Source organism: Lygodium microphyllum, chromosome 23 (genome assembly GCF_053477565.2).
Source record: "Lygodium microphyllum isolate KBCC chromosome 23, Lygodium_microphyllum_v1.1.10, whole genome shotgun sequence".
Taxonomy (NCBI): Eukaryota; Viridiplantae; Streptophyta; class Polypodiopsida; order Schizaeales; family Lygodiaceae; genus Lygodium; species Lygodium microphyllum.
Window position 1 is genome coordinate 46076130 of NC_141157.1, and position 24095 is coordinate 46100224.

General features: G+C 40.6%; 1 pseudogene; it reads left to right on the forward strand.

The window, feature by feature from the left end:
• Positions 1-933: 933 nt before the first annotated feature.
• On the forward strand, positions 934-1045 carry LOC148016140 (U5 spliceosomal RNA; annotated as a pseudogene).
• The last annotated feature ends 23050 nt before the right edge of the window (positions 1046-24095 follow it).

A 24095-nucleotide genomic window follows, 5' to 3' on the forward strand; every position in this document is an offset into this window, starting at 1 on the left:
GTGGATCGAATGATTGTGCTATCTTCAACGTTCACAAGCTGGATGGCACCAATTTCAGCTACACGAAGGTACAAATTTGGTAGGTTCTAGTGTAGAAATTGCAAATTAAGTGATAGAGACATGAGGGTGTCAGGCCTGAATGCATTGATGTAGATGATTAGGTTGAATTGGACGAGTTATGTAAATCTACAATCATTTTGTCACTCTCTAAGTAGGTCTACTATAATGTTATCTTTGATGGGGAGACTGCTTGGGAGTTACGGGATAAGATTCGTAATGTTTATGATAAGTAGAGCCCTCCCTCAGTATCCCTAGCAAGTCCAATGTGAAGATTGAAGAGATTAATGTCGGGCAGGTTGATTTTGATGATGATTCCATACTTACTACTTCTTCTCTTGATGTTTTGCAAGATACCTCATCCATCTACTATGGTCAATGTTGGCTAGTTAATTCAGGGGCTTCATACATTTGAACTAGCCACTACATTTGCAAACGAAGCTGAAACCAGTATCCCCAAAGTGCCCCACAACCTCCCTAGCAGCCCAAGAGGTTAAGTGGTTGTGTACCAAGGGAAATGGAAGCTTTGGCAATATTCCAAAACTCTATTCTTTGTAAAAGTTTCCTCGTGTAGAAGAGGAAATGCTTGGCTCCCTTGCCAAAGTCTCTAGTTCCTGAGGTAGACCTTGCAATTGAAGGGCTATGATAGAGAGGCATACCTTTGACATCTCACAACATCGATACATACTTGTGATGACGAGGACAATGGCTATGTAGATGTGGTTTCAAGCATCAACATTGGAACACGGCCATCTTACGCTAGGTGATGTGCCTATCGCACCGTACGTTCCTTGGACATCCCACATGCGGGCCAAGGCCATGGAGGTGTGGTGCGGTGGTAGAAAGGCTCCCCCGAGCACAGATTTCAGACCAGGAAGCTGCGTGTGGGGCACAGAGCGAACTATTCTTTCGCCTTTTACTAAAGAATACCGTGTGCCCAGCACAGCAAAGCAGCGTATCCATATTTTTGGAGCGGCCCCTCTCGCTAGCCAGAGGGGGCTCTTGCAACGCCGAATTTCTGACGATGGAAACCCCGTTTACTGTCTGCTCCCTTTCCGGTGCTGAAAGAACCACAAGGCTCGAGGCAAACACGTTCAAAGTACCAAGTGGCAGATTAATTTACCATAGTACAAAAATACAAAAATACAAAAATGCTTTAGTTGCATTGTCAAAATTATGATGTTTTGTACTTAAGGTGCTTGCTGTATTTTTAACATGCATTGTTTAGAATTGTACCAAATACCTCCTTGGGTGTGATGGGGTTTAGATTAGTTTTTAGATCATGCTAATTCACTCTATTCTTTGATGGTTCTCTCATTTTAAGTATTCAATTATAGGTTGCCCCCAGAACATCCAAACAATTGGAGGGGAAATACGAGTTGATGAAGAAGCCTCAGAGGACCTTGGCAAAGAAGATTTGAGAGGAAATTATTACTGGAAGGGAATCCCTAGATGAGAAGTTCTTTCTCTTCCTTGATAACCTAAGCAAACTTATTTGACAATACTAGGAAAATTATTAATGCACAATTCAACACATGATATGCCATCTTTTTAATGTTATGCTTCCAAGAGAAATTGTAGAGCGTTAAGGAAAAATATGAGATTGAAAATGTTGTCCTAGAGTCCAAGACTTTCATCCATGATTCATGCCAAGGAAGGGTCAACAAACAAAGGAGCATCGTAAATAAAAAGCTCAATAAACTTCTTGACGGTTGCAAAGTAACATTGGATTGTTCATTCTATAAATAGAAGTGTGAATGTTGTGAAAGTTCGTGTGTAGCTTGGCCTAGCAAGAAGAGCTAACAAACCTAGCTAAGCTTCCAAGAGGAGTTTTAGAGCTTTAAGAAAATGATGGATATTATACAATTGGTTATAGGGTCCAAGACTCTTATTTACCCTCCATATTGAGGATGAGTCAACAATCAGAGGAGGATTGTAAGAGAAGGCTATACAAGCTTCCTAAAGATTGTAGACCAACATAACATAGTTAATTTTGTAAATAGACGTGGGTTTTATGAATTCTATTTTGGGTTAGTGTGCTTCTTATCCTACTAGGGAGAGCCACCTACCCAATTAGACTTCACATATCGTCACTCAACTACAAGAGAATTGAAGATGGTAAGCAACTAGCTATAAGTATTGAGAAGTTATTACTCCTTGAGGAGCAGAAGGCTATGATAAAGGAGCTTAACATAGCAAAAAAAAAAACATGTAAATATGATTTAAGAAGAGAATAAAAAGGACATCCCAAAGGCTATTGAGGCACTCACTCAGGCATATCTTCCCTCCTTTCCTATACTTGGCAAATAATTCATTCTAATAAATGGTGTTGAAAAATTCACAAGGCTTATTGAAGGATGATTCCATGGGTATTATTATGAACTCTTACGAAGAGCAAGACTTCTGTTGAGATGGCACGCTCAAAATGTGCAGGCATTGATGATGGAATACCTAGTTAGATAAGTTCACACATCTACACTTAGCACGTTAGTGATCATTATACTCTTCACATGGACACAACTTATCACGTACTATATTTGATTAGTTACATCTACCTACAATAGTATACTTATAGTGCCAATCGGTTTACAATTATGCACTACTTGACTTAGTAAGCCACTTTCCTTAATGTTGTAGCTTATCTATACTTTGTTTACATTGCATTGTAAGAGGAAGAAGGAAGAAAAACCAACAAGAAAATGTATTGGCCTCCATATTTGTTATTGTATTCTTGAGTGAGCTTCCTCTTGGGTTTATCATGTGTTGGATGCATCAACTCAAGCAAGTCCGCCCACCACGTTATCGTGATGCTATGTGGACACAGTGTGAAAAAGTTTGGAATGCATCATCATCCAACTTTCTTATTAATGTAGAGAGTCAATGTGATCTGAGTCATTAGTGCTAGTGTCCGTGGAATGGATTATCCATAAATACTAGATTTTTGGATAATTTTAGTCTATTTTTGATATTATTTATTGTAAAAATCCAAAAAGTTAGAAAAGCTTCTAGATGAGGATGGCATGAAAAAAAGCAAGTTACTTTTCTTAGCCAGTTATGGGATTTTCATAGAAAAGACAGATTGACAAAATAGTGTGCGTCACGATCATTGTTGACAGGCTAAAAACTGTAGTTTGAACTGGAAGAGGAAGAATGAGTGATATGGGAGATGTGTGACCAGGTGCCCTAGAGTTTTACCCCCCTTCTGGAGCCAACAAAGCCATCTGATTTGGGTTCCGATCAGCAGAGAGGAGCTCTTATTTCTGATCCACGTTTTTGTTCTACAAGAGAGCTCCAGGAGATCTAATGCCTGGAGAAGGATTTCAGGGCCTGTTTTGGAGGCGGAAGTTTTCTGCACGCACTCAAGAAAAGGCCCAGTTTTATGTTGTACAGCCACTGTTCTATAGGTCGGTGAAAAGTTACTGTACAAATTGCATCGTATGCTTGTGCGCAGAGACATTGGGAGTTATAGAATCATCCCTGTTGCCTGTTGATGCAAAATCGTCACTAGGAAGTGACTGTGTGGTCAAATACCACTTTCATCAGTTTTGCAGATTTGCCTTTCTGAGGCTGAAGCTGTGTTCTTTGCAGTGACATAATTTTTTGCAGTGTTCTGTAATGGCGTCTGATTCTCTTTCACAGATTGTCACTGAAAAGCCTGACAAGAACAACTTCCACGCATGGAAGTTTAGAATGACGAATTTCCTTATGGGAAAAGGATATTGGGAATTTGTTGCAGGAAATGAAGAAGAACCAGTTCTTCTTGATGTTTCCAATCAACAGCAAATGCGTGCATTTAAAGCATGGCATGAGAGAGCCAGGAAAGTTATGTACTGGCTATCTATCAACATTTCAGACTCTATGATTGTGCATATTCAGGATGCAAGTATGCCAAAGGAGGAATGTGATACTTTGTCAAAAATGTATAGCACAAATACGCAAGCCAGGAAAATGCAGCTCAAGCAAGAGTTGCATAATGTGCAAAGAGAAAATATGAGCATCAATGACTACCACATGAAGGTGAAGAAGATTGCAGATGCACTTGTTTCCATTGGGTCGCCAATGGAAGATGATGATTTAGTTTCTGTGACCTTGAATGGTCTAGGAAAGGATTATGCACAGTTTCGGACATCCATTTCAGTTCGTGAAAGATTTCCTGATTTTGAGGAGCTGATTGCTCTTCTAATTTCTGAGGAGCAAAGAAATGGTGGTGCATCTTCTTCAGGAGGAACTTCAAAAGAAGGTGTCTTCTACTCAAATGTTGGAAGAGGTAGAGGCAGAGGTAGAGGAGGCCGATTTGGAGGTCATGGTAGAAATCAGAATATGCAGCAAACTCAAGAAAACCAGTCCTATGGAGGAGGACGTGGTAACTCTAGAGGCAGGGGGAGCCAAAGAGGTCGTGGTGGATGGCAAAGAGGCCAAAATGCAAACAACAATGTTGAATGCTACTACTGTGGTAAAATGGGTCATATGGATAAAGACTGCTATAAAAAGCAGAATGACATCATGAATGAAAAATTGCAACAAGGGAATTATGCATCTTCTAGTAGACAGGGTGATTACAAAAATGAGCACTTACTTATGGTGTAGCACATGAACAATTCTGTGACAAGTGCAGAAGGAAGCAATGATGTATGGTATGTTGACTCAAGTGCATCAAACCACATGACAGGTCATGCAGAATGGATGGAGGATGCAATGAAAATGGAAAAACTAGGATTTTGGAGACTGGTGATGATACTGCACATCCTATTGTGCAGATTGGAAAAATTCTTTGTCTATGCAGGATGGGAAAACAAAATACATGTCCGATGTATTTCATGTCCCGAATATCACCAAGAATCTGGTTTCTGTTGGTCAAATGGTTGAGCAGGGCTTGCAGGTCAGATTTAATCCTCATGGATGCTTTGTTGAGGATATGAAAAATAAAGGTCGCTTGATAGCAAAAGGAAAGAAGAAGGGCAGAATGTTTACATTGGATGCAGACGTGCCTGAATTGAGTGCAGCAATGTTTGCACATGGGACCGGTGTAGTTGCAGATATTGATATCTGGCATAAACGCATTGGTCATGTTAATGTACAGCGACTTAAATCAATACAGGCCCAAAATATTGTTGCAGGATTGCCTAAATTCAAGGTTGCAGAAATGTATAAGGTATGTGAAGCCTGCCAATTTGGAAAAAAGGCAAGGAAACCATTTCCTAGACATATTCAAGAGAGTAAGAAGCCATTGGAATTAATCCACTCTGATGTGTGGACTACTAAAGCTGCATCTCTTGGAGGCTGTCATTATTTTGTCACTTTTATTGATGACTATAGCAGAAAAGTTTGGGTGTATTTTATGAAAAAGAAAAGTGAAGTTTTTGGGCATTTCAAAACTCTTAAAGCTATGGCCGAAAAAGAAACAGGTCTACAAATAAAATGCCTAAGGTCAGATGGAGGGGGAGAGTACCTCTCAAATGAGTTTGCAAGGTTCCTGCAGGAGCATGGCATAAAGCAGCAATATTCATGCAGTCATACCCCACAACAAAATGGAATTGCAGAAAGGAAAAACATGCATATTGGAGAGGTATCTCGTGCCATGCTCAATGAAAAAGACCTGCTAGATTTTTATTGGACTGAAGCAGTTGCTACATCAATCTACATAATGAACAGGACTCCCACTGCAGCAATACATGGGATGACTCCAGAGGAGAGGTATACTGGTAGGAAACCAAATATTTCTCATTTGAAAATTTTTGGTTGCATTGCCTATGTACATGTGCCAGATGAGCTAAGATCCAAATTGGATCCAAAAGCTGAGAAGCGCATCTTTATTGGTTACTCTTTGCAGCAAAAAGGGTATAGATGCTATAACCCTTCTACTCGTAAGTTTACAGTGAGCAGAGATGTTGTTTTTGATGAGATGAGTAGCTAGTATAAACCAGCAAATGTGATTGATGATGTAGATGCACAAAATGGTAATGCTGCACAGAATTCACAACAGCAGTCACAAAATATTAGTGGACCTGGAGCGTCCTCTAGCAGTGGTTCACATTCTTCGCCATGGACAGGAAGATTGAGATCAGGAGAATCTTCTCAAAGCAATGCAGATAGTGGTATGCAGTAATCACGAAAAGGAAAAGAGAAGGTTGATCAACCCATGTTTGATGTGAATGCAGGTCACTCTTATGTGGATGGTGAATCTAGTGGCTCAGAACAGAGCATTGATGATGAGTTGGGTATTCCGTCTATTGTTACACCTGGAGTAAGGAAGACCAAGGATGTTTTGAGAGCTCTGGGAGTGAACCTACTTTGCACAGGTCTACGAGAGCTAGGTATCCTGTGGATAGGCTGAAATATGATGGATTTACAGCCATTCACTATGCATATATGGTCAAAGTGATACAGGAACCAGAACCCACTTCTTTTGAGAAAGCCATGGGAAAAGAAAAATGGGAGAAAGCCATGGATGAAGAAATGGATGCCTTGGAAGCAAATGCTACATGGGAATTGGTACCTTTGCCTAAAGGTAAAAATATAATTGGCTGTAAGTGGGTTTATAAGGTGAAGCACAATGCAGATGGTTCTGTGAACATATATGGTGCGCAGATCGGTCGCAGATAGCTCACGTGGTGAATCTCGGAAGGTCCCCAAGAACAAAGAACTCTACCTTTTTGCACAAAAAACCATGTAAAAGCATGCACGACAAGAGGCAAGAGACAAATTGGGTTCAATCTCCCCCATGCCTTGTGTGAGCGCTTCACAAAGCATGTATTTTATGAATATTTTCAATTTTCATGCTCAATAATAGCCCAATTTACAAAAATATGACAAGCTTTTAGCTTACAAAAATAGGAAAATAAAGCTAATGGACGGTGCCCATAGAGTCTGGCATGCCCAATCTCAATGTCCAAATAGAAATAACATATCCGGCGCATAGGCGCATACAAAATAATAATAAATAATCGATGTCTCAATAGACATAACAAAATATAGGCGTGGCGCCTATCAAAATATAGTCCAAATGTCGAATACTTGCTAGACTCCAATGCTTTCCTCCGCCACTGCTGCTATCTCTGCAATTGGCTATAAGTGGGTTTATAAGGTGAAGCACAATGCAGATGGTTCTGTGAACAGATACAAGGCAAGATTAGTAGTCAAGGGGTATGCACAAACATATGGCATTGACTATGAAGAAACATTCAGTCCGGTTGCAAGGATGACAACCGTAAGAGCAGTCATTGCTATGGCTGCATCAAAGGGATGGTCTTTACATCAGATGGATGTAAAGAATGCCTTCTTGCATGGTGATGTGCAAGAAGAGGTCTATATGGAGCAGCCACCAGGTTATGTGCATGCTGTTCATCCTGAGTTTGTTTGCAGGTTGAAGAAAGCCTTGTATGGCTTGAAGCAAGCACCTAGAGCATGGTCTGACAAGATAGGACAGTATCTTGTCACTATTGGCTTTCAGATTTCCAAGGCAGATTTCTCACTTTATGTGAGAAAAACAGAGAAAGGTATTATGCTACTTGTCATTTATGTTGATGATTTGATTATGACAGGTAACAGTGATGAAGATATCCTTCATGTGAAAATGCTATTGAAGCAAAAGTTTGAGATGAAGGATTTGGGAGAGCTGCGTTATTTCTTGGGCATTGAGGTGATTAGATCACCAAGTGGGATACAGCTCTTGCAGAGGCAGTATGGATTGGACATGCTGTCCAAATATGGGATGACAGGCTGTAAGCCTATTTCAGTTCCTTTGGAGCAGAATGTGAAGCTGAGCACAGATGCAGGTGAGCTTCTAGAAGACCCTACTATGTACAGACACATAGTAGGAAGTTTGATTTATATGACTATTACCAGGCCAGATTTGAGCTATGCTGTTGGATTTGTAAGTCAGTTTATGCAGGCTCCAAGGAAACCACATTTGGATGCAGCTAGACGCATACTCAGGTATGTGAAGTCCACATTGCAGTATGGACTATTTTATGAGATTGGGGTTCAGATACAGTTGCATGGATATACTGATGCTGATTGGGCTGGTAGCATTTCTGATAGACGATCTACCAGTGGATATGTGTTCTCTTTTGGGAGTGTTGCAGTCACTTGGAGCAGCAAGAAACAGCCTACAGTTGCCTTGTTCAGCACAGAGGCTGAGTACAGGGGTGCAGCAATGGCTGCATGTGAGGTAGCTTGGTTGCATAAGCTACTTTATGATATGCATCAGCCTACAGATGGGCCAGTTGTCATTTATTGTGACAACATGAGTAGTATACACTTGGCAAATAACCCAGTCTATCATGCTAGAACAAAGCACATTGAGGTGCATTATCACTATGTGCGGGAGAGGGTTTTACTAGGTCTTATTGATCTAGTTTATGTCGGCACAGAGGATCAGGTAGCTGACATATTCACGAAGGCATTGGGCAGAGAGAAGCTGCGCAAGTTCAGAGACCTGCTTGGTGTGCAGGAATTGGGATTGAGCTCGAGGGGGAGTGTTGAGATATCGAGCTCCACTCGTGATACGCCAGGGTGACCGTTGTGTATTTATGTCACCGACTTGTCAGTTGCAGACGCGGTTAGTACACGGCCCATGAATAATAGCTACATGCTAGCTATCCTTATCTACTCTAGTTCGTGGCTCAGTTAGTATGCCACCTTAGTTAGTTGAGTTTGGTTTGAGACCCATATATAGGGTTCTTCTATTTCTTTGTAAGAGAGTTCTTTTGGCTTACACAACTAAGAAGAGGAAAACTATTTTCAGCCTCCACCTCTGTGTGTATTCCCCCATTGTGCAAGCAAGAAAGCTACAAGTGAGACTCCTTCCTTCTCTCCCACAATCTTGACACATACCTATGCTCAAAAGGTAGAATTCTTTGAAGTGGCTCAACTCACATGGAGTCGGTATTTTGTATGTGTTATTATACATGAACTGAAATCATGGATTACAGAATTATACTTGTAGGATGCTGACTGGGTAGCTTTCAAGAAGACACTCAGGGAAGAATTTTACATTGAAGATACTAGTTTGATTACACACAAAACTTTTCAAAGCGGGTTTTACAACCCAATAAGGGTCTTGTGGCTACAGAATTGTTAATAAAATTTGAAAGTTGATTTGAGCAGTTGGATCTTGCAGAACAGCAAGCTCTTGCAAGTTAGAAAATTGAGCAGTTTCTACATGCAGCTGATCCTGAGCTTCAAGAGAAGCTTGATGATTTGTTGGAGGATTAGACTACAGAGACAAGTTTTGAAACAGAGTGAATACATGTCAAGGAAGCTGTTACTGCACTTGTGAAGAAGCATAGAAGAAGAGAAAGATTGCATGTCTCTAGCTTGCCCACTGTTATTATAGGCAAGACAATTGATGTATCTAGTAAGCCACCTACTTCTGTGGCTAACCCTATGGCTGTGCCTGCTATTGTTCTCTCGGTTAGGGAAGATGTCTTAGATGAATTGGTCAAAGGCATGCGGGATCTTCAATTCAAGGTTGCAAAATTGGATGAAAAAGTGCAAGAGAAAAAGGGACGAGCAGTAGCCCCTAAGCCAGGAAAAAGATGTATGTGGTATGATAGTTTGCAGCATGAGGGAAAGAATTGTGTTGCCTATTAGGAGGCATTGGCAAGACAACTCATCTTTTGGAAAGATGGCAAGATCCATGCACAAGAAATGGGATTGCCTCTTGCTTTGAATTTTGGAAAGGGAGGTATGCAGAAGTTGTTGGAAGACTTGACTGTTCGAAATGCTTATAAGGCGGTACATGCTTCTACTTTTGGTCTGCAGTTCGATAGAATGCATGACCAAGTGATGGTTGGTCCAAAGGCTGAAATATGGACACATGCTTTATATGAAACTAAAAAGAGAAAGGCCAGTGATAGTGAAATGTCTCATGCAGGGCAAGACATTCATGGCATAACTAGTTGGGAATCACCGGTAGATGCATATTCAGTGTATGCATATTTAGTAAAAGTATAAAACAGAGATGTACTTGTGGAAGAAAAATGAAAGAGAGATGAAGATATTGCAAGGACATCTAAAAGAGTGACAAGAAGAAGTGTGGATTAGTCTAAAGCTACAAATCAGCCACCTCCCGAGCATGTTATGGAAGAGGTCAGTTAGGAGCAAAAACAGGATAGCAAACAAGAGAGCAAAAGGAAGGGCAAGCAGCCAGGATATAAGTTGTAATCTGACATTGAGACAACCACAGATCTTAAGAAGGTTCTTGAAGAACGTATCTTAAATAGTTGGGTGAAATTCACCTTGGGAGAGGTGCTTGGCATCACCAAGCGAGAATTTCATGATGAGATCATTGACATAATTAAGAGGAAGCGTCAATTTCTTGGTAATACCACTAGTACATTGCTGCAATTTGAAGAGAAAACTAGTTTGTTGGGTATTCGGGCTGAATATGAGCATGAAGTAAGTATTGGATTATCTATGCAAGATGCTTCTACTAATCAGTGGTGGACATCATGTGGAAAATAGAAGAAAGTGGTTGAAATTGCCTTGTCTTGTAGCAATATGCATGGTGGAGTAAGGCAGATGCAACAATATGGGAAAGAGACTCTAGGATTTATTCCTCGCAGTCACTACACAAGAAATCACTGGGCTAGGGCTACGGGCTAGGGCTACCACTAAAACGGTAGTGAAAATAGGAGAGCGTGAAACTCCTTGTGTTGCTTTACTTGACCATGGGTCTGAGATAAATGTCATTGAGCATAGATTGTATGAAAATGGTGCATGACCTGTACGGATGTTGGCTAGGCATGGAAAGTCATTTGCATTTAAACCAAGTGAAATAGGTTGTGTGGATCCAAATGTTGGCTCTCCTATGGTCATATTTATTGTGCCACATGTTCCATGGAACTTGAGGCCTATTCCAGTGCCTAAAGCTTACTTGCCAAAGTTGATGGATTTGCTAAATGAAAAGATTTGCATGAAGATCTTGGAGCCTTCTTCAACCATGTACTCAAATCGTTGGTTTACTATGCCAAAAAATAATGGGGCACTGAGATTTATTGAAGACATGCAATCGATCAATAAAGTGACCATAAGAAATGTGGGTGCAGGTTCTGTGGTTGATGAATCTATAGAGGCTTTTGTAGGCAGAGCGATCTATTCCTTGGGTGATCTCTACTCGGGGTATGATTAGTTTCAGCTTGCAATTGAAAGCAGGGATATCACGACCATGAAGACTCCCTTGGGGTTAGTACGGATGTGTACTCTCCCACAGGGTACAACAAACTCAGTGGCACATATGACAAATGCTATGAATAGGGTACTCAGGGATTTTATACCACAATTGACAATGCCCTTCTTGGATGATATTCTAATCAAAGGGTGTGCAGTGGATGAAAAGAATGAAGAGATGGATGCTCATGGATGTAGACAGTTTGTTGGAGACCATGTTGTGGATTGTGAGAGAATTTTGATGCATCTAGAAGAGGTGCATTTAACTCTTTTTGGAAAAAGGTCTGTTTTTGGAGTTGAAGAGGTTTTGATTGTTGGGCATATGTGTGGGCCCTATGGGAGAAGACCATCACCAGCAAAAATAGATGGGATTGATAGAATGCAAGATGTATGCACGAATGTATCAGAGGTGCATAGATTCTCGGGAGCATGTGCATTCTATTTGATATGGATTCCTCACTTTGCACATGTAATTGATGATCTATATCAACTTCTGAGGAAAGGTCAGAGATTTCATTGGGAAAGGAAGCATCAGAAAGCAATGAAGAAATTGAAGCAACTCTTAAAATCAGCTCCTACATTGAGAAAGGGTGACTATTCACATGGAAAGCCTATCATTATTACTATTGATACAAGGCCAATCGGGATTGGATGGGCAATTGGGCAAGATGATGAGGAAGGGCAAAGATATGCAATATGTTTTGGTGCCAAAGTATTGACTGAACGATAGAGAAGGTATCCATAGGTTAAAAGAGAATTATGGGGAATTGTGACAGCCCTTAAATGTGATAAGGAGTATTTTATGGGTGCTCATGTAGTCATTGAGACCAATTGTTTGCTAGTATTGGGTATGATTACTAGTTGTGCTACCCCGGACATTGCTATGCTCTGGTGGATTGCATACATTAAATCTTTGAACCCTGAATTTCAACATATTGCAGGAAGAGATAACCCAGTGGTGGTGGCAGACATGCTATCTTGAGCACGCTATGAGAATGAAGATGGGATGATGGATGAGGAGGAAGAAGATGACTTTCTTGCGGCTGAAAATGATGTTGTAAGAGTAAATTTAGCAATGTGAGGTGTTGCTATAGCATTAACAGAAGCTTGGACAACAAAGAGAAGACACTTTAGCTGTTTTGCATCTTGTGTAGAAGTGTTTCTGGAAGACAAACATGTAGGAGAGTGGCTGAGAATTGGTCAATACCTCAGTACATTAACAAAGAGAGATGAATGGCAGATGAGGAGTTTAAAAAGATTAAGAGGAAAGCCTATGGGTTTTTCTTAAAAGATGGATACTTATGGAAACATGCTAAAAAGAAACAAGGTATGCTATTGCGAGTTTTGGGTGACAGAGCTTCACAAGTAAATGTTATGGAAGAATTTCATGAAAGCTTGTGGGCTGGTCATAGAGGTGTTTGGGGTATTTTTGCAAAGATCAAAGAAATATATTGGTGGCAGGGTATGTATAAGGATGTTGCTCACTTTGTGGAAACATGTATGACATGTCAAATGTATTTATCTGTGAGACATCAGGATGGATTGCAACCCACATATCCATTGTCTCTTCATTTTAAGTGGGCGGTGGATTTGGTCTTTGGCAAATGAGTTATCTTGTGCTTGCCCGTGAAAACTTGACAAATCAAGTGGAAGGGAGAGCTTTACGTACTAAGACAAAAAATGCTATGTGTACTTTTCTCTTAGAAGAGATCTTTTGTAGGTATGGCTGTGTGGGAAAAATTACTGTAGATAGGGGTGAGTTGGATGTAGATGAAGCTCATGATTTCTTTGCACGGTTGGGGATAAAGCTTGCCCTGAGGAAATAAAAAAAGTGAAGGAGGTCATCCACCTATTGTGAAGGAATTGGCAAAAGCATGTGGAGAGAAGGTAAAAGAGTGGCCACGATTGCTCCCTTACGCTTTGTGGGCTGACAGAACAACTCATAGTGCCGTTACAGGATATATGCATGAAGAATTGATGTATGGTCAAAAACCTATCATGCTGATAGAAGAGATGACAGTCACATGGAGTATGCTACCTTGGGAGGAGGAGTTGAATCGAGAGGAGTTATTGGCCTTACACATTAGAAAATTGGAAAGAAAGTCAGAAGTCATAGAGGCAGCAATTGCAAAGTTAAGGGTAGCAAGGATACATAACAAGAAACTATTTGAAAAAAGACATAGATTGAGACCAAGAACCATACAAGATGGGGATTGGGTATTGGCTTATGATAGCAGTTTAGACAACCAATATAGTGCCATGCGCAAAGTTTCCAAAAGATGGTTTGGACCCTATGTGGTAAGACATGTGTTTGATAATGCTACTTATGCATTAAATGAACTGGATGGGACAACCATAAAACTTCTGGTAGTAGGGAAAATAATCAAATTATTCAAGAGGCGAGAATCTATTGCCTATGAGTTGCTAGAATTGGAAGAAAACAGTGGCCATGACACAAGGGCTAGCCAGGAAGATGAAGAAGGAAAGGATATGATTGCAGAGGATGAGGACTCAGAATCTGGTGATCATTAGGATTTGGGCACATACTGGAGGATGTGCACGTTCAGCGGGGGTGGATGTCATGATGTTATGCAGACATAGTGTGAAAAAGCATGGAATGCATCATCATCCGACTTTCTTATTAATGTAGAGAGTCAATGTGATCTAAGTCATTAGTGCTAGTGTCCGTGGCATGGATTATCCAAAAATACTAGATTTTTGGATAACTTGATTCTATTTTTGATATTATTTATTGTAAAAATCCAAAAAGTTAGAAAAGTTTCTAGATTAGGATGGCATGCAAAAAAGCAAGTTGCTTTTTTCAGCCAGTTATGGGATTTTCATAAAAAAGATACATTGATGAAATTGCGCATGTCGCAATTGATGTTGACAAGCTAAAAAATGCAATTTGAACTAGAAGAGGAAGGAGTGATCTAGGAGATCCGTGTTCAGATGTCCTATAGTTTTACCCCACTTCCAGAGCCAATGGAGCCATCAGATTTGGTTTTCGAGCAGCAAAGAAGGACCTGTTATTTCTGATCTACGTTTTTGTTCTACGAGAGAGCTCTAAGAGATCTAATGCCTAGAGAGTGATTCTAAGTAGTGCCTGTCAAGATTGTGGGAGAGAAGGAAGGAGTCTCACTTGTAGCTTTCTTGCTTGCACAATGGGGGAATACACACAGAGGTGGAGGCTGAAAACAGTTTTCCTCTTCTTAGTTGTGTAAGCCAAAAGAACTCTAGTACAAGGAAATAGAAGAACCCTCTATATGGGTCTCAAACCAAACTCAACTAACTAAGGTGGCATACTACCTGAGCTATCATGTAGCTATTATTCATGGATGATGTACCAACCGCATCTACAACTGACAAGTCGGTGACATAAATGCACAATGGTCACCTTGGCATATCACGAGTGGAGCTCGATATCTCAACACTCCCCCTCGAGCTCAATCCTAATTCCTGCACACCAAGCAAGTCTCTGAACTTGCGCAGCTTCTCTGTGCCCAATGCCTTCGTAAATAGGTCAGCTACCTGATCCTCTGTGCTGACATAAACTAGATCAATAAGACCTAGTAAAACCCTCTCCCGCACATAGTGATAATGCACCTCAAGGTGCTTTGTTCTAGCATGATAGACTGGGTTATTTGCCAAGTGTATACTACTCATGTTGTCACAATAAATGACAACTGGCCCATCTGTAGGCTGATGCATATCATAAAGTAGCTTATGCAACCAAGCTACCTCACATGCAGCCATTGCTGCACCCCTGTACTCAGCCTCTGTGCTGGATAAGGCAATTGTAGGCTGTTTCTTGCTACTCCAAGTGACTGCAACACTCCCAAAAGAGAACACATATCCACTGGTAGACCGTCTATCAGAAATACTACCAGCCCAATCAGCATCAATGTATCCATGCAACTGTATCTGAACCCCAGTCTCATAAAATAGTCAATACTGCAATGTGGACTTCACATACCTGAGTATGCGTCTAGCCGCATCCAAATGCGGTTTCCTTGGAGCCTGCATAAACTGACTTACCAATCCAACAACATAGCTCAAATCTGGCCTAGTAATAGTCATATAAATCAAACTTCCTACTATGCGTCTGTACATAGTAGGGTCTTCCAAAAGCTCACCTGCATCTGCGCTCAGCTTCACATTCTGCTCCAAAGGAACTGAAATAGGCTTACAGCCTGTCATCCCATATTTGGACAGCATGTCCAATCCATACTGCCTCTGTAAGAGCTGTATCCCACTTGGTGATCTAATCACCTCAATGTCCAAGAAATAACGTAGCTCTCCCAAATCCTTCATCTCAAACTTTTGTTTCAATAGCATTTTCACATGAAGGATATCTTCATCACTGTCACCTGTCATAATCAAATCATCAACATAAATGACAAGTAGCATAATACCTTTCTCTGTTTTTCTCACATAAAGTGAGAAATCTGCCTTGGAAATCTGAAAGCCAATAGTGACAAGATACTGTCCTATCTTGTCAAACCATGCTCTAGGTCCTTGCTTCAAGCCATACAAGGCTTTCTTCAACTTGCAAACAAACTCAGGACGAACAGCATGCACATAACCTGGTGGCTGCTCCATATAGACCTCTTCTTGCAAATCACCATGCAAGAAGGCATTCTTTACATCCATCTGATGTAAAGACCATCCCTTTGATGCAGCCATAGCAATGACTGCTCTTATAGTTGCCATCCTTGCAACCGGACTGAATGTTTCTTCATAGTCAATGCCATATGTTTGTGCATACCCCTTGACTACTAATCTTGCCTTGTATCTGTTCACAGAACCATCTGCATTGTGCTTCACCTTATAAACCCACTTATAGCCAATTGCATTCTTACCTTTAGGCAAAGGTACTAACTCCCATGTAGCATTTGCTTCCAAGGCATCCATTTCTTCATCCATGGCTTTCTCCCATTTTTCTTTTCCCATGGCTTGCTCAAAAGAAGTGGGTTCTGGTTCCTGTATCACTTTGACCATATATGCATATTGAATGGCTGTAAATCCATCCAATTTTGAGCCTATCCATAGGATACCTAGCTCTCGTAGACCTGCGCAAAATAGGTTCACTCCCAGGTGCTGTCAAAACATCCCTGGTCTTCCTTACTCCAGGTATAACAATAGTAGGAATACCCAACTCATCATCAATGCTCTGTTCTGAGCCACTGGATTCACCATGCACATAAGAGTGACTTGCATTCACATCAAGCATGGGCTGATCAACCTTCTTTTTTCCTTTTCGTGATACCTGCATACCACTATCTGCATTGCTTTGAGAAGATTCTTCTGATCTCAATCTGCCTGTCCATGGCGAAGAATGTGAACCACTGCTAGAGGACGCTCCAGGTCCACTAATATTTTGTGACTGCTGTTGTGAATTCTGTGCAGCATTACCATTTTGTGCATCTACATCATCAATCACATTTACTGGTTTATACCAGCTACTCATCTAATAAAAAGCAACATCTTTGCTCATTGTAAACTTACGAGTAGAAGGGTTATAGCATCTATACCCTTTTTGCTGCAGAGAGTAACCAATAAAGATACACTTCTCAGCTTTTGAATCCAACTTGGATCTCAACTCATCTGGCACATGTACATAGGCAATGCAACAAAAAATTTTCAAATGAAAAATATCTGGTTTCCTACTAGTATACCTCTCCTCTGGATTCATCCCATGTATTGCTGCAGTGGGAGTCCTATTCATTATGTAGACTGCTGTAGCAACTGCTTCAGCCCAGTAAAAATCTGGCACGTCTTTTTCATTGAGCATGGCACGAGATACCTCTCCAATATGCCTATTTTTCCTTTCTGCAATTCCATTTTGTTGTGGGGTATGACTGCATGAATATTGCTGCTTTATGCCATGCTCCTGCAGGAACCTTGCAAACTCATTTGAGAGGTACTCTCCCCCTCCATTTGACCTTAGGCATTTTATTTGCAGGCCTGTTTCTTCTTCAACCATAGCTTTAAGAGTTTTGAAATGCCCAAAAACTTCACTTTTCTTTTTCATAAAATACACCCAAACTTATCTGCTATAGTCATCAATAGAAGTGACAAAATAATGACAGCCTCCAAGAGATGCAGCTTTAGTAGTCCACACATTAGAGTAGATTAATTCCAATGGCTTCTCACTCTCTTGAACATGTCTAGGAAATGGTTTCCTTGCCTGTTTTCCAAATTGGCAGGCTTTACATACCTTATGCATTTCTGCAACCTTGAATTTAGGCAAACCTGCAATAATATTTTGGGCCTGCATTGATTTAAGTCGCTGTACATTAACATGACCAATGCATTTATGCTAGATATCAATATCTGCAACTACACCGGTCCCATGTGCAAACATTGCAGCACTCAATTCAAACATGTCTGCATCCAACGTAAACATTCTTCCCTTCTTCTTTCCTTTTGCTATCAAGCGACCTTTATTTTTCATATCCTGAACAAAGCATCCATGAGGATTAAATCTGACCTGCAAGCCCTGCTCAACCATTTGACCAACAGAAACCAGATTCTTGGTGATATTCGGGACATGAAATACATTGGACAGGTATTTCTTTTTCCCATCCTGCATAGACAAAGGAATTTTTCCAATATGCACAATAGGATGTGTAGTATCATCACTAGTCTCCACAAATCCTGGTTTTTCATTTTCCTTGCATTCTCCATCCATTCTGCATGACCTGTCATGTGATTTGATGCACCTGAGTCAACATACCATACATCATTGCTTTCTTCTGCACTTGTCACAGAATTGTTTATGTGCTGCACCATAAACAAATGCTCATTTCTGTCATCACCCTGTCTACTAGAAGATGCATAATTCCCTTGTTGCAATTTCCCATTCATGATGTCATTCTGCTTTTTATAGCAGTCTTTAGCCATATGACCCATTTTACCACAGTAGTAGCATTCAACATTGCTGTTTGCATTTTGGCCTCTTTGCCATCCACCACGACCTCTTTGGCTCCCCCTGCCTCTAGAGTTACCACGTCCTCCTCCATAGGACTGGTTTTCTTGAGTTTGCTGCATATTCTGATTTCTGCCACAGCCTCCAAATCGGCCTCCTCTACCTCTGCCTCTACCTCTTCCAGCATTTGAGTAGAAGACAATTTCTTTTGAAGTTCCTCCTGAAGAAGATGAACCACCATTTCTCTGCTCCTCAGAAATTAGAAGAGCAATCAACTCGTCAAAATCAGGAAATCTTTCACGAACTGAAATGGATGTCCGAAATTGTGCATAATCCTTTCCTAGACCATTCAAGGTCACATAAAGTAAATCATCATCTTCCACTGGTGACCCAATGGAAGCAAGTGCATCTGCAATCTTCTTCACCTTCATGTGGTAGTCATTGATGCTCGTATTTTCTCTTTGCACATTATGCAACTCTTGCTTGAGCTACATTTTCCTGGCTTGCATATTTGTGCTATACATTTTTGACAAAGTATCCCATGCCTCCTTTGGCGTACTTGCATCTTGAATATGCACAATCATAGAGTCTGAAATATTGATAGACAGCCAGTACATAACTTTCCTGGCTCTCTCATGCCATGCTTTAAATGCCTACATTTGCTGTTGATTGGGAACATCAGGAAGAACTGGTTCTTCTTCATTTCCTGCAACAAATTTCCAATATCATTTTTCCATAAGGAAATTCGTCATTCTAAACTTCCATGCTTGGAAGTTGTTCTTGTCAAGCTTTTCAGTGACAATCTGTGAAAGAGAATCAGATGCCATTACAGAACACTGCAAAAAATTCTGTCACTGCAAAGAATACAACTTCAGCCTCACAAGGGCTAATCTGCAAAACTGATGAAAGTGGTATTTGACCACACAGTCACTTCCTAGTGATGATTTTGCATCAACAGGCAACAGGGATAATTTTCTAACTCCCAATGTCTCTGCCCACAGGTATACGATGCAATGTCTATAGTATTTTTTCACCGACCTGTAGAATAGTGGTTGCATAGCATAAAATTGGGCCTTTTCCTGAGTGCGTGCAGAAAACTTCCGCCTCCAAAACAGGCCCCGAAATGGCCTCAAATAAAAAAAACAGGGTCGTCAAGGCCTAAAGCCCTATCCCGCAACATATACTGCCCTCTTGCTTCACCGCGAAGAGCGTCTCAACCTGAGACAATGCACTCTTGTGATTTCCGGCTGTGCTACCTGCAGAGATCTGCTCCCAAAACAGAAAATGAAAGCAACACTGCTCCTCTTACTAGAACACCGCGAGCTTGGCTTGCTTTCTTGAGCTCCTTACCACGAACAAGGCTCTGATACCATGTCAAGATTGTGGGAGAGAAGGAAGGAGTCTCACTTGTAGCTTTCTTGCTTACACAATGGGGGAATACACACAGAGGTGGAGGCTGAAAACAGTTTTCCTCTTCTTAGTTGTGTAAGCCAAAAGAACTCTAGTACAAGGAAATAGAAGAACCCTATATATGGGTCTCAAACCAAACTCAACTAACTAAGGTGGCATACTAACTGAGCCACAAACAAGAGTAGATAAGGATAGCTATCATGTAGCTATTATTCATGGGGGGTGTACCAACCGCATCTAGAACTGACAAGTTGGTGACATAAATGCACAACGGTCACCCTGGCATATCACGAGTGGAGCTCGATATCTCAATAGTGCCAGACAAAGGATTTCAGATTTTGTCAATACATATTGATTTGATTCATTGTGCTTTGTCATTATTGTGTTTACCTCTTGTGCATTCTTTATCTTCTCTTCCATCTCCTATCTCTACTTTCTTCTACCTCTGATCCCTAGTGGTCTCAACCTTTTGACAAAAACTCCTTCGAAAACGAGATTTGTGACAAGGTATCAAAGTGGTGCTATTGAGAGAGGCTAGTTTAAAAGGCTAAAGTAAAGGAGATGTTGAGATATGCAAGATCAATCTACCTACTACCTATCGACATGATATGTGTACGTGTAGCTGCCTGTCATGTGTGTATCTTTAATAAGCTCGTAGCTGACATAACCAAAGTTAGCTAGTGGCCAATCACTAGTCACTTAGACCTAAGTTCGATGTACTTTGGTTTTTTGGAGCGATGCATAATAATGATGTATCTCACTGAGAGCTGTTTGCTCTTGGTTGCCACAATCTCTCTCTCATCTTTCTAAATGGTATCAAAGCCATGAACCCCCATGACCCCATGAAGCAATGGAAGCATGAGAAGCTTGGAAGCTCAATAAAGAGTAGTAGGTGGAGTACAGAGTTAGAAGCTAGAATTAAAATCTTTGCAATAGAGTAATGGCATCCATGATGTATACTTCAAGTTGTATATATTAGAGAGATATGAGTCCTATCAGTGTAAGAGCCTATTGAGGCTTAGTTGTTAGGTTATTTGGCACGTGTTCAAGCTCTTAAAGTTAGCATTTGATTAAAGAAGAGGAGTGGCTGAGAAAACATGAAGCTGAAAGGATAGTGCTCGTTTTTGTTTGATGCAAATGAGGCAAGAATGACTGCTAGATATCTTGGCAAAGGTGAATGGCATAGGAGGGATGGTTGACTTGAAGCTCATTGTTTTAGTTTGCATATTAGTGAGAATGCTCATTAGTAAGGTTGTGGAAAATAGTAAGTACTCACCTCCTAGACATCTATGTGAATACTGGAAACTATGCCTGTTTTAGGCAGTAAGAAATGGGCAACACTAAGTAGCACAACAAGCATTGATTTCTTCATGACAAACATTAGATTTGTAGCATTAGCACCTTGGTTGAGTATCCCTATTGAGGCTTAGAATTTGACAAGTGTTTTGATTATTGCAAGAGTGTATTCCACACTGATTATGCTTTATAGTAGGTAACTAGTAGCATTAAATCTAGAGTAGATCACTATGAGGTTGTACTTGTTTGGGTAGCATCATTGCTAACAAGTAAAGCTTCTTTTTGTTCTAATTTGGGTAGATGGTTCACTTGGTGGCTTGGCATTGTTTATACCTTCAACCTCATGTATTTGGGCATGAATAGGAGCCTAAATTTTAGGTATTAAAGTGCATTTATAGATCGAAAAAACTCTTCAAGCTGTCATGAATATTGATAGCCCACACTTGATTGATGGCCTATATGCACATCACACCAATAGAGTTTGGCATCTTGGTTGTATGCTTTGGAAAGGTTGAAAGCTATTAAGCTATAGTTAAGGAATATATTTTGCAAGTGAAGACTAAAACAAAGTCTATAATAGAATGTACTTCATTGCTTTAAATTAGTAGGTCGCGTTAAAGATATCATGCTGAAACACTACCACATGATTTTAGGGCCAACACTGGATGTATGTGAGTATCTAAGTGTCTTTTTGATGGTATTGCAATCGACTGCTGTTTATTATAGATTTTGGTCTATCATTGAATGTTAAAGCATGCCTACATTTCTAGTGGGTAGTTAACACAACCTAATTGGAATGCTTTTACCCATGAATGGTATGATACCTATTTGGGGATGTTTTTGCCATATTTGCAAGCTAAAAATATCCTAGTTTCTACAATCAATTTATTGTCACAAATATGTGGATAGAAATTGTCTTACATAAGCAGTGTCTAGCAAACACCTGCTTAGTGATTGGCTCACCTAGTTTGTAGGAAGTTAGAGGCATTATCTGGTGACTCAGTAAAACTGCTAAAGACTACATTGAATACATAAGAATGCAAAGATAGAAAATGCTAATAGGACTAATAACATAACTCAAATAGTGGGTGAGAAACTCGATAATAACAACTATGCTATTTAGAAGTTCAAGGTGGAAAACTTACTCATAGGCAAGGGTTATTGGGACTTGGTTATAGGTGCGGGGGTTGAGCACAAACTCTTCAAAAATACGAAGCACTAAGATTGGAGAGTACCCTGAGCTGAACCAATAGTTGAGAAATGTAGATAAGTGAAGGAGTGGATGAAAGAAGCACAAGCTCACCTTCAAGCTGTCAAACCTATTATTGAGGATGAGATTAATGAACTTTCAACCTTGAACCCACAAGCCTCTCCCACATATTTGAGGGTAGGAGAGACAACACCACCACAGCTACATGGGCATGATGAGGAGGCCATGGATACACAAATGGCTCACAAGCATTGGTAGGGAGCCCATGGAGCTGAGGGAAATATGGATGGAAAATTTTAACCTTACTAATAACAACTCTTGTGACGTTGTCATTAGTTGAAATACCTAGGTAAAACTCCATACTTTGGCAAGAATTGAAGTGATGGGTAGAATATAGAATGACTATGAGCTACAATATCTTCTAGACCATGATGCCATGACACACATACTAAATCTAACACTGAATCCAATATCTAAGACCTCACAAGTAAATGCCTTTTAGGAGAGCACTGAGATGCACATAAACTTACCTATACTTACCTTAGGGGATACTACACAAAAGGTGTCAAGATTGTGGGAGAGAAGGAAGAAGTCTCACTTGTAGCTTTCTTGCTTGCACAATGGGGGAATACACACAGAGGTGGAGGCTGAAAACAGTTTTCCTATTCTTAGTTGTGTAAGCCAAAAGAACTCTCATACAAAGAAATAGAAGAACCCTATATATGGATCTTAAACCAAACTCAACTAACTAAGGTGGCATACTAACTGAGCCACGAACTAGAGTAGATAAGGATAGCTATCATGTAGCTATTATTCATGGGCGGTGTACCAACCGCATCTACAACTGACAAGTCGGTGATATAAATACACAACGGTCACCCTGGCGTATCACGAGTGGAGCTCGATATCTCAACACTCCCCCTCGAGCTCAATCCCAATTCCTGCACACCAAGCAGGTCTCTGAACTTGCGCAGCTTCTCTGCGCCCAATGCCTTCGTGAATATGTTAGCTACCTGATCCTCTGTGCTGACATAAACTAGATCAATAAGACCTAGTAAAACCCTCTCTCGCACATAGTGATAATGCACCTCAATGTGCTTTGTTCTAGCATGATAGACTGGGTTATTTGCCAAGTGTATACTACTCATGTTGTCACAATAAATGGCAACTGACCCATCTATAGACTGATGCATATTATAAAGTAGCTTATGCAACCAAGCTACCTCACATGCAGCCATTGCTGCACCCCTGTACTCAGCCTCTGTGCTCGACAAGGCAACTGTAGGCTCTTTCTTGCTGCTCCAAGTGATTGCAGCACTCCCAAAAGAGAACACATATCCACTGGTAGATCGTCTATCAGAAATACTACCAGCCCAATCAACATCAGTGTATCCATGCAATTGTATCTGAACCCCAGTCTCATAAAATAGTCCATACTAGAATGTGGACTTCACATACCTGAGTATGCGTCTAGCCGCATCCAAATGTGGTTTCCTCGGAGCCTGCATAAACTGACTTACCAATCCCACATCATAGCTCAAAACTGGCCTGGTAATAGTCATATAAATCAAACTTCCTACTATGCGTCTGTACATAGTAGGGTCTTCTAGAAGCCCACTTGCATCTGTGCTCAGCTTCACATTCTGCTCCAAAGAAACTGAAATAGGCTTACAGCCTGTCATCCCATATTTGGACAGCATGTCCAATCCATACTGCCTCTGCAAGAGTTGTATCCCACTTGGTGATCTAATCACCTCAATGCCCAAGAAATAACGCAGCTCTCCCAAATCCTTCATCTCAAACTTTTGCTTCAATAGCATTTTCACATGAAGGATATCTTTATCACTGTCACCTGTCATAATCAAATCATCAACATAAATGACAAGTAGCATAATACCTTTCTCTGTTTATCTCACATAAAGTGAGAAATCCGCCTTGAAAATCTGAAAGCCAATAGTGACAAGATACTGTCCTATCTTGTCAGACCATGCTCTAGGTGCTTGCTTCAAGCCATACAAG